This window comes from Triturus cristatus, chromosome 7, assembly GCF_964204655.1.
Source record: "Triturus cristatus chromosome 7, aTriCri1.1, whole genome shotgun sequence".
NCBI classification, from domain to species: Eukaryota; Metazoa; Chordata; class Amphibia; order Caudata; family Salamandridae; genus Triturus; species Triturus cristatus.
This window is the reverse complement of record NC_140590.1, coordinates 1604026364-1604038371: the sequence shown is the minus strand read 5'-3', so window position 1 is coordinate 1604038371 and position 12008 is coordinate 1604026364. Positions and strand designations below refer to the sequence as shown.

Genomic DNA, 12008 nt, shown 5'->3' with positions numbered 1-12008 from the left:
CTGTCTAGGGTGGTGCTCGCACCTCCCGAGGCAGGAAACCTATTGTCCAAGCCTCCCTCGCTGGAAGGACTCCCAGCAGCAGGAGGTCAGACTTGTGTCTGTGGCAGCAGCATCCATTTTGTGATGCTGGGGCTCTGGTTAACTTTAACCGGGTAAGTAGGTTTCAACATATCTTCTCCCTCTAGAAGGGAGGAATAATATCCTCATTGCCAGAAATGATATGGGGGTATTATTCCAAAGTGTTAGACACCTTACACGACATGTTTCGATAAAGCCAAACCATAGTTACCATAACCGTTTAAGATTATAAGGTACTTTAAGAGTATATGGTAGGCTATATCATAGAACAGCTATAAGGACATGGTTCCGAAAGCTGCAGACAGGCTCAGCTCATGCTAGAGCACCATCTCACATGTTACCAAGCACTCTGCCTCCAGGATTGTTAAGGCCTGCCATAGGAGTGGCTGATAGGTACACATGTGTCTATATATGAGGTAGGTATAGGACTACTACACCTAAGCAAGGGGTGATTACACGACCTTGCCCCAGCTGAGTGATCAGCCAGTTGTGTCATAATGGAAGGCCAGGCCAGGGGTGGCATAATACATGCTGCAGCCCCTGGTAGGCCTAGGGTACACCTATGCCCTGGGTACCTAAGGTACACTGTACAGGGGCCAATAAGGTGATCCTATCCAATTGGGTTATGCACCTAAAGTACATAGTATTTAGTTTAGAGAGAGAACAGCTGCGCTGTGGGTCTGATTAGCAGGCCCACAGCCACATCTAAGTCGAAAATCAGTGGAGCAAAAGCAAAAAGTGGGGGTGAGCATAGAAAACAGACCCTACTCTCCTACAGAAGGTAGCTTTCCTGGTGGCTATCACCTCAGCGCGTAGGGTGAGCGAGATATAGGCTCTCTGCTCAAAGGAACCCTACACAGTCTTTCACCTCAATAGAGTGGTCCTGAGAACACACCCCTCCTTCCTTCCGAAGGTGGTGTCCGATTTTCATGTAAACCAAACCATTTCTTTTCCGACCTTTTTCCCTAACTCCTCCACTCCAGCTGAGAGGGCTCTACATTCGTTAGACCTGAAAAGGGTTTTGAAGTTTTATCTAGACAGGTCGAAGTCAGTTAGAAAGTCTGATCATCTATTTATTAATTGCGGATCGATCAGAACAGGTTTTCCAGCATCAAAGCGGTCCATCTCCAGATGCATAGTTTCATGCATCAAATTGGCTTACCAGTTAGCACAGAAGCCTCTTTGTCCCGCTCCCAAAGCAAATTCCACGAGAGGAAAAGCTGCTACGACTGCTTTTCTCATAATGATCCTCTCTCTGAGATATGCAAAGCAGCCACTTGGAGATCAGTGTATACATTTGCAAGACACTATTGTCTTGACTCAGATACCAGAGCGGACACTCAAGTAGGCCAAGCCTCCTTGAGGAACCTGTTCAACAGCTGATTTTTTTCGGTTGTTGTTAATTGGGTCACTTTGTTTCTCATTTGCCTGCAGGTGGAAGATGGGCTTGCTATTCTATTCAGTGCTTATTACTATTGATGAGGATCCCCTGGAAGAGAAGGATAAGTTACTTACCTGTAATCCTAGTTCTCTTCCAGGGGTATCCTCATCAAAGTCATAAGCAACCCTCCCTCCTCCCCAGGCAAATGAGATTGTTCTTTATGGCTAAGCTTTATCTTTGTTCCCTGACCTTTGGGTCTCCGCAAAGAACAACTGACCTAACTGTCACCCCTGAGGCATGATGGGAAGCTAGGGGTCATGGCTGCCTTAAAGGCACGGTGCCAGTTTTCTGTACAATGGCTTTCAGTTTCTATGCTATTGCTTTACAATGCAGCCTGTAGGCTAACAATGCTTGCATTTTTTGTGCAGTATTTCATGAGTTTACTCATTAAAAAAATGTACTGGTACTCCTGTGGTATATATTTACATTGTGTATCTGCAAATGCATTCATTTATCTATATTGCATTGTTTAACCTCCTATAGGGGGCTGCATTGATAGGGGAAAAATGATATATATATATATAGAGCTGTATATATATGTTTTTCATATATATTTTTTATTATTTCCGGGGTCCCCGCACACGGGCGGGAATATGCAGTGCTTATGACTTTGATGAGGATACCCCTGGAAGAGAACTAGGATTACAGGTAAGTAACTTAACCTTCTTCATCACCTGCCTACCTCCCCCTTTTGTGTAATGGACCTCCTTCCATCTAAATAGGTCCCACATAAGAGATCTTCACACTGACAGAATTATTTGTTTGCTCTCTGCTTCAGAGGGTGTGGTCTGTGTCCAGAATGAATCTGAGGTCAGTGCGCTTAAATGGTGCCTATGCAAGTGTTTCCTATTGAATTGGATGGGGATTGGGAAGTCACTGATGGGACAGTCAAAGTGGGGCTGCGCTGTTGCTAGACATATCAGGAACCTGAGTTGCACAGGTTGGTATACTGGCTAAAGGATGGTTGATGTGGCAGGGCAAATATCAGGGTTTAACCCCTTCAGTGCCCATGACGAGATGGTCTCGTCATGGGCCGCGGTTGCGCTGTGCCCATGACGAGACCATCTCGTCATGAACCCCGCCCGCTAATGAAACGCCCGGCACAGGGCGTGGAAAGGGCGGGGCACTGAAGAGGTTAATGTGGATAGCATCCCAGAAAAGCGTCAACAGAAAAAGCACTACAGAGTCGCCACTTTGATGGCCCCTGGGGCGGCCACAAGGACCATATACACTGGAATGACCTTAACTCTGTTGTAGCGAATGATTATCTTTTGCTTCATGCAATGTCTCCACACAAAATAGAGCCACACAGCACTTGTTAGGGGAAAGTGAAAGATTGTAGGTATGGGGCAGTCATTAATATACACAAGGTATTACAGGCCCTTCGTGATGAGGAAATCTGTCATATCTTGTGTTTATAAAGGAGTAAGTAAGTAAGTAATTCTTGGGCATCCCAACCCCTGGGGGTCGGCTCACGAGGATCAGGCTACATGACTGTACAGAGGCTGGCCTGGAGGTTGTCGGGTCGCTCTTTGGTGATGGCAGTTGTAGGAGAGTAGGATCTGCTTCACATGGGTACCCCCACATTTTGCTGGTGTTTCACTGTTTTTCGACCTTAGTCTGGCTGTGGCCCTGCTAATCAGGACCACAGCCTAGCTGCTTCCTCTCTAAAATGGTTTCCATGTATATTAGGTACATATCTAATTGGATTCTAGAGTGCCTTATAAGCCCCTAGTATATGGTATACTAAGTACCTAGGGCATAGGTACCTCAGAGGCCTACCAGGGGCTGCAGCATGTATTATGCCACCCCTGAAGCACTCCAAAATGGCACCACAGGTCTGCTACTGCAGCCTGGGTAAGGGTGTGCTTGCACCCCTTACTGTGGTATAGGCTACCTTTATCACTACCCTATACAGACACATGTAAACCTATATAAGTCACTCCTATGGCAGGCCTTGACAATCCTGAGTGCTTGGTTTTGTGTGAGAGGGTGCCCAAGCATAAGCTGAGCCCCTCTGCAGCATTCGGAAATACTTCCTTATGGCTGTTCTGTGATACAGCCATGCCATATACTCTTAAGTGCATTATAACCTCGCGGTAAATGCTAACTTTGGGATGGCTGCATCAAAACATGTCGAGTTTGGTGTCAAACGCTTTGGAATACTACCCCCCCCCCCCCCGCCAATTCTGGCAGCGGGGCTAGCATTCCACCCTTCTAGAGGGAGAGACATGTTCACACTGGCTAAACCCGGTAGGACTTTCCTGAGCCCTGGCATCACAAAATGGATGCCTCTGCCACAGACATGGGTCTGGCCTCCTGCTGCTGACCGAAACTCCGGCAGGGGAGGCCTGGACAATAGGTTTCCTGTCGAGGGGAGCTGTCCCCACCTTCCCAGACAGGCTGATGTGTATTGGGGCTGGATGGGAGCACTCTCTGGTGCTTTGAAGTCCTGCACTGGGGGCACACTTGGTGTCCCTGTGCATACTCCAGTTCAAACTGGTTGCAGGGGCTACCTGCCCCTGCTCTGGCGCGAAACTGGACAAAGGAAATGGGTGTAACCACCCCTCTTTCCTGACCCACCCATAGGTGGGGCCTTAGAGTTAGTCCAGCCCCTAAACTTACTATAAGTATAGGAATCCAGTCCCTAGGACTTTAGATTACCCTGGACGAAACTCTGCAACATATATCCTGGACCTTCGACGTTCTAATTTAACTAGAAGACTGAAGAAATCTCCCTTGGGGTCAAAGAGTGACTCCCATGCTTGGCAGGCACCAAAGAAGCAACTGACCGGTCTGCATCGCTGAAGCTCCCGCCGGACGCCGAAGTCTTTGCATCACCAGAGGTGGATTTCCAGACTTCCCCGAGGCTACCCAGAGTCCACAGCAAAGCTGAGGTCCGTGGCTATCGTGGGTGATGTGGAACCGTGACCCCTGGACACCGTGAACTTTTGCAGCAACACTATCTTCCTGGTCCTCCTCGAAGTTGTGCTTTGGGCTCCGAGTAGCCCCAGCCTTGAGCACCTCCTGCAGTGAAGATTTTTGGCCTCCACTCCACGAGTGACCCGTGGGCCACCTTCAAGTGCGACCGCTCGAGGTTCCTTCGCGATCACTAGCCCGTTGGCTAGCAGGACCCCACGAAGGCAACTCCTTTTCTGCTTGGGCTTTCCTGGTTGCTCCAGACGTGCCCTGACTTACCCTCACAGGGTGAGTTCCTCAGACCTTGCTGGTCTGCACCGCAGTCCTTTCTCTTAATTCCAGTGACTTGCCGTTGCCAAGGCTTGTTGGGTCCAATCTGGTCGCCGACACCGCAGCACTCAACAGACTTTGTGGGACAGCTCGAATCCGGCTCGTGGACTTCGTCGACGCCTCCTGGACCTCATGGCTGAAGAGTCAAGACACCCATCAACTCACCTGAAGCATCCGACATCTGTGGGCATTGGTCCATCCTGCCCTCGGTCACTGGCTAGTGACCCAGACTCTGTCCCCTCTGCTTTCAGGTTCCTTACATCTAGATCCAGGCTTGGATCTCTACGGACACTTCTCCTCTTCACGGCAGCAGCAGTTCTTTGCAGGCTTCCATTGAAATCGACGACGCGACCCAACAACAAAAGACTCCTATGCACCCGGCTTCCTTGGGTGAGGAAACTCGAGTACTCCGGTGCTCTCGTGGGTGCTAGCCCTAGAACTTCTTAAGTCCAAAAGGGTTTGGTCCAGACTCAATTAGAAGTGTCCCATTATCTTTAAATTTCCAACCACGACATTGCCCACAGAAGATAATAGGAACCTGCGGTTGTGTTTACACTCTGCATACAGTCCCTGTGGGTCCCCTGTGTCACTACCTTGGGTAGTTCCTTGGGGTCCCAGCGATTCTAGAGGCAATAGGCCTAGTGCCTGTTCCTGTCGTGGTTCTTATACCACTTTTTTGGTATATGGTTTGGTACGCCCCTAGGGCCCAAACGTGTATTTGTGCTTTTACTGATGATTGCTATCTTGTAACTTAAGTACTTCGAACTCCAGTCTCATAAAGTGACTAGAGGGGTGTGTGTTAACCTAAATACATATATTTTAAATATTTACCTGGTGTGGTTGTCCTTTCATTTGATCATTCAAGAGATTATAGACTGGTAAAACAAGCTGCTTTACATTCCTTCAAGACTTAGCCTGAAGGCTGCTCTCCAAAGCAACCACTAGGATAGCTTTCAACAAAGGTTGTCTTTAACCTATCACCATAAGAGGTTGTTTGGACTGATACAGGGTGCCCACTAGAACTAGTGGACAGCATATATCAGGCCACCTTCTCACAGCAGTCTCCTGGACCATGCCACATTCGTACAGGCCACTGGAGCGCCAGACCGTCTATATCTGGTTCATGCAGCAGTGTCTCACTATTTTAGGAAGTCATGGGCTCCTCAACGCAGAGAACCTCCACAACATGACCTGGTCCATTTATTATACTACATGGGGGTAGGGGGCCACCTAGTCAAATGGCTATATACAGGTAACAGGGTGCATGCAGCTATTGCACTACTTGACCTCAGACCTCAATGGGCGGAGGACGCAGACATCGTACTTACCGACAAGGCCTGGGAGAGCATGTTAGAACATCCCAAGCGGGTATCCCGCAACGTTAAACTTAAATTTATTCAAACAATGGTACTGCACAGAGCCTATCTAACCCCGAAGAGAATTTACCGCATGTTCCTGGAGGCGCAGCACAGCTGCCCCTGATGCAAGGTAGACGAGGCGGATTTTACCCATATGTTATGGACGTGTCCACGCCTCCACGACTACTGGTGTGGAGTTCGGCATTCCCTGGGAGAAGTTACGCACCTGACAGTACAAGACAGTATCCTGGAGTGCCTCATGGGCCTCCGCAAAGGCACTAACGCACAGAGGGTACACTTACAGTTTCTGGACCTTGCCCTTATATTGGTGGTACGAATGATCACAATGAGATGGGAATCCCAGAGAGGTCCCCTGTTGTCCACATGGCAGGCTGACATGATACTCTGGGGCAGCGCCGAAAGTGCAGCACTTAGATGAGAGGAAACAAGGGGGTTGCGGAAACATCCTATTTCTATGGAGTGGGACATTATGTTGGAGGGCTTTAAACAGCTGGACCTTATACCCTCACGTAGTAACTCCTCCTAATAACACATCCAAATGGCTGTTGATTGGACGTGGAGGATGTTTCTATAGACACCAGACACACTGCATTCATGCACAGGCAGCGATGGACTAGTCAAGACAAGTGGACAGTACTCACAGGCAGCACCTTCCATAACTAACGGCAGACCAGGAGGGGGGTGGCGGGAGGGGGGAAGTTCCATATGTTATGTTTCTGAAAGGTTTAAACATACTATGTGCCATTACTACTGGTGAAATAATGCATCCCGAGTGAATATACCTAAAACTCCTGGCCGCACAGGCGGATGTCTAACTTTGCTCCTTTATAACCGAACTGTTTAAGCATAAAGATGTAATTTGTGCATAGACGGGGTGGTGACAAAACAAAATGCAAATTGTGCTACCTACGTCACGCTGTAATTCCATTTTGGTAATAAATAAAGTATGTTTAATAAAAAAATAAGTAAGTAATTCTTTATTGCTTGATAATAAAAATCATTGCAAATAAAACATCTTAAAAACAATACAATATATAAAACATTATCACATTCGTATAATTAATAATCGCCTGTATAAAAAAGAAGCCTATACTTACAAGCCATACTGTAAACTTTTTATACATATCTTTTTACAACTTCACCAGGATATCCTTATCATTTGAAGCTACATTCGTACTCTTCCATTGTGGTCTGATTGTCCTTACAGGTCGTTGTGCAAATCAGCTTTGTATTACATTTAGACCAGCCCAAATTTAAATTGCAAGTGTGTGGTAAACAGTAGCAACATTTTCAATGTGCAAACGGGCCGAAAAAGTGCATCAACATATTCTATTGTGCAAACAAAGCTATAGCAGAGCATCAATATTTTATTTCAACAACTTTCCATTTATTACTAATAATTAGTTTTTACCAGTTGCCTAGAGCCATTAAAAGATTACGACCGCACTAAGAGAGAATCTGGGGGCATATCAACAACAACCGGCGATAATTATCTCTAAGCGCACTTAGCGCTAGGATAATTATCGCCGGCTAGCGGGAATTTTTATCGCTGAGATAGCGTGCTATTAGCAACGCTTATCTCAATAGCGATAAAAATCCTCACGCTAACAGGCTAACGTGAGATTATCGCTGGAAACCCAGCGATAATCTCACGTTACCTTGTTTATAGGGACAGGCAAACTTAGCCATGATATCCTCCTTCCATAGGATATCATGGCTAAGTCAGAAAAATACCAGATGTAAAAAAGCAGCGTTAACCGCGGTTAGCGCTGCTTTTTTTGTCTCTAACAGGGTTAGCGACATTCTTGATAATAGGAGAAATGTCGCTTAGCGACATTTCTCCTATTATTTTACTCTGGAACGCCCCCTTTGCATCTCATTAGAGATGCAGGGGGAAGCGTAGAGTAAAAGGGTGCTAACATGCAAATTTGCATGTTAGCACCCTGTTGTTGATAGGGCGCTAGTTTTATCTCTCCTTTTTTGGCTTTTAAAGCCAAAAAAGCAGAGATAAAGCCCTTGTTGATATGCCCCCTGGTTCTTCATACAATCATGTTAATAGATCTAAAATACCCCAGTGATTTTGGCGAAGTTAAGGCGCAGTTTCATACATTGCAGTTTGATTGTCCTTACAGGTCATTGTACAGGTCAACTCTGTAATTCGTTGGGACCCAGAACAAGTTTAAAGTGCAAGTGTGCGGTAAACAATAATAGTGTTTTCATTGTGCAAGGGAACTAGAAAAGTGCATCAGCATCTTCTGTTGTGTAAACAAAGCTGTAACAGGGCGTCAGTATTTTCGTTTCAATAAATTGCTATTTATTACTGATAAATTTATTTTACCAGTTGCCTAAAACCATTAAAAGATTACGACCGCATTAAAGGAGTATCCACTTCTATAAAATCATGATAATAGATCTAAAAGGCCATAATCATTTTGGGCAGTTTAAGCCGCAGTTTCTGTCCCCAGATTCATTTAAAACCAAGTAGATCAATTATACAGTAATTTTAAAGCTTCCTAACATACCTAAAAGAGTTAATAGTATTTGAACCATTTTCTCTGTTCGGGACAGAAGCTTTCGACCAGAAATTTTAAAATCCTTTAGGCTTTTACCAAATAAAAGATTATGCGGCTGTTCTCTTTGTCAGTTTGCTACTAGATTTAGCTTTGTTTTTGCTGCACTCCTAAAATGAACCAGACTACAGGCTAGTTGAATGTCCTTGCCTTCGAAACAAACTTTCACTGCTTGTCTGTACGTTCGAATGTGTCTTTCCTTTAGGAGCGGTTTTAATAGTAATCTTCGTTCCTTGTCAATAAAGGAGTAAACTTTGGGAGGAACTAGGACAAAAGTAGAAAATAACCTTTTCCTCCTATTTTGATATCTTTGACTATGGGTGAGCCAACACATTTTACAGTGAGCTGTTAAACATCTTTAGCGGGGTAAAGATAAATAAAAGGGGCCTCATTTATAAGGTTTTTCCGTAGGGAATCACATCAAGCCTTCCTCCTGCGCTTCTCTACGGCTCAAAAGAAAAGGGCAGGGATACAGCGCATTCTCATCCAGGGGATACTCATCAATAGTCAGAATCTATGAATAATCCCCGCCCATGTGCGGGATCCCGGAGCATATAGAAAATACATATGTATACATATATATGCATATGTGAAAACATATACATGCAGCCTAACAATGTTTCAAACATGGCAAAGCTGTAAATTACATACGTTTGCATTGCAGTACCCCCTAACCCATAAGGAAAAAGGAAGCACCAAGCCAATTGTCCCACAACAATGCTTTATTGCCATAAAGCAAACCTGTAATTGCAGGCATTTGCCTGTAGGCTGCAGTAGAGTATCAAGAAACAAAGAAAACTGACACCTTGCCTTTAAGGCATTAGAGTAGGGGGACCATGCCTTTAAGACCTGCAGGAGACCCCCTGCTCCCATGATGTACCACAGGTGGCAGTTGGGCCAGTTCTTTTTTCCGGCTCCTTCTGTGAGGATCCTGGAGCTTGAGCCCTTCAGTTTTTTGACTGAAAGTTTGGTAATTCAGATTTTTTCTGAATTTTCGACATTTTCTGGCTCCTGAAGGTGTATTCTGCTGGTTTCCTGAAGAACTCCTATTGTTTCCAGCAGAATGCCTGCTTTATTCAGGAAATGCCCTTCCTGTGGCAAAAAGATGGCACTGGCGGATGCACACTCTGTGTGTATTGTGTGTTTGCCAACTTCACACAAGCCTGATCGGTGCCCCCACTGCCAGAAGTTTTCCAAGCGCACTCTGCGAGATAGAGAGCGCATTAAGCTACATGCCCAGCTGGAGAAGGAGAGAAGCTGTCGTGAAGGCGACCATTCATCCTCAAGACCACCTTCTTCAGCTTCACAATCTCAAAAACGGCGACACACCACCTCTCCTGACTCCAGGAAGACCAAGGTTCGAGGAGATTCTGAAGTACTGGGTTTTTAGAACCCAGCGGTGCAGGGGAACACACCCTAAGACTTCGAGTTCTTCCTGTTTCAGACCCACAGAAACACAGAGTCTTCTAGGTGAAGTCAAAGATCTTGTTTATTGGCTGCAGACCAATTACAGGTGTCCGAGAAGTACAACACAATGTATGTTCTCAGGAGACTGCTTAAACTTACAGAAACGGCCTTCTCCTTATATACAAAATATCATGCTTCAGGCACACATTCCTTGTTTTACGATATGGTCATTCACATGTATTCATTACAAACGAAAAGGCAGAGTCATGATGACCATCCCACATTCCAGTTAAGCCAGCCCACAATTATTTACCCAGCGAGGCTCAGATCCCACATCAGATATCAACAGGCCCCCATAAACACGGGCATCTCCTGTTTGTAAAACAAGCCATAAAGCAGGAAGAGTCAGGTGTGAAAGAGATTAGCCGGAGGCTTGTGTTCATGAAGAGGCTTTATGGTGTGTCAAACCCTGATGCTAATCACAGGTGGCCGTAGGACGGGGAGCTCGTGGGACCGGACTGACCTGGGGCGGCGGAGCCAAGCTGCACAGGTCACAGAGAAGTCAAATAGAAAGCACATGTGTTCTAAAGGCCCGTATTTGTTCGTAATGTGTAGCCTATGTGAGGGCAACCATAAGATGGCCACCGCTCCAAGATGGAACCCACGAAATCAATATGTAATGTCGTATACATAGTGCATTTATCGATGAAATGTTATGCAAAGCACTTGTACATACCGCATTGACCATTCGCGGTTCGCTAATACCGGAATAGACAGGGGTAGGGCCCTGCCTCCTACGAGGTCCCAAATTTTAAAGTACCACAGACCCTCCTTTTGCCCTTACATAGGCAATAACTATACTCATTTCAATCCGAGTCCAGGTCTATATTCATGAAGTCATGGAGATGTTGCTGTAGCATCATCCTATTACTTAGCTCGTCCCTCGACACAGATTTCCTTACACATAATGTAGCACGGAGGCCACATATCGCAGGAGCGCACTGTATACAGAGACAGAACAGGAAAAGAATGGCTAAGATCATTCCAATGACCATCAGAATCTTCCAACCCCAGGCAGATATCAGTTCCCAGAACCACCCCACCAGTGACCAATCTCCTTTATCCACGTGTATGGATTCAGATATTTTATGCAGTTTGGTGATGGCCTGATAAACTGTTGGAGCGTTATCTGGTATGAAAATGCAACAGCTAGATTGGATAACCTTACGTACCCCACCGCGGTCTGCAAGTATGACGTCTAGAACCATACGTTTCTGCAAAGTCATGAGGCGATCCGCTTGGAGCTCAGCTGTCAAATTACCAAGGGCACGAGCCGTAACATTAATAGTGGATTCAACCACACGAGTCAGTTGTCTCAGGTTCCTACTATTGACCATCGGTCCCCAAAACGGCAGGAAACCCAAAAAGAAGTCTCCCGCTTCCTGACCGGCAGTATCCTCCTTACTAATCACGCCTCTTACAACTCTGGTCTTGTGATAATCAGAGGCAGCAGTAAATGTTGGCGGTAGCAAATTTGCAATATAACATGTGCCTGAGAAATCAGGGGGCAACCATGTATATGCTCGGTCATTGCAGACAAAATATGTACCCTTGGCAGCCAAAAACGCAGGGGAAAACTGTGATGGAAAAGTGTACGTTTCAGTACAGCCACTTTTCCCCAGTTGAGCTCTTGGATTCTGACCATTACCTTGTAAAGAGAACCGACCTATGTGGGGTACGACCCAAATTGGGGATGAAATTTTCCGCTGCCTTTCACCCAGACTAATGCTATACCCCGTCACGTTCCAACCTACATAAGCTCGCAATTCATCCTTGGGGATAGATGAGTATGCGTCGATATCTCTGCTCATATCAGCAACTCCT

General features: G+C 46.0%; 1 protein-coding gene across 1 annotated transcript in view; it reads left to right on the top strand.

Annotated features, from left to right (window-relative positions):
- SYCP2 (synaptonemal complex protein 2) overlaps nt 1–12008 on the top strand; it is a 4998961-nt gene that overhangs the window by 1227104 nt on the left and 3759849 nt on the right. The gene's annotated exons all lie outside the window — the stretch shown is intronic.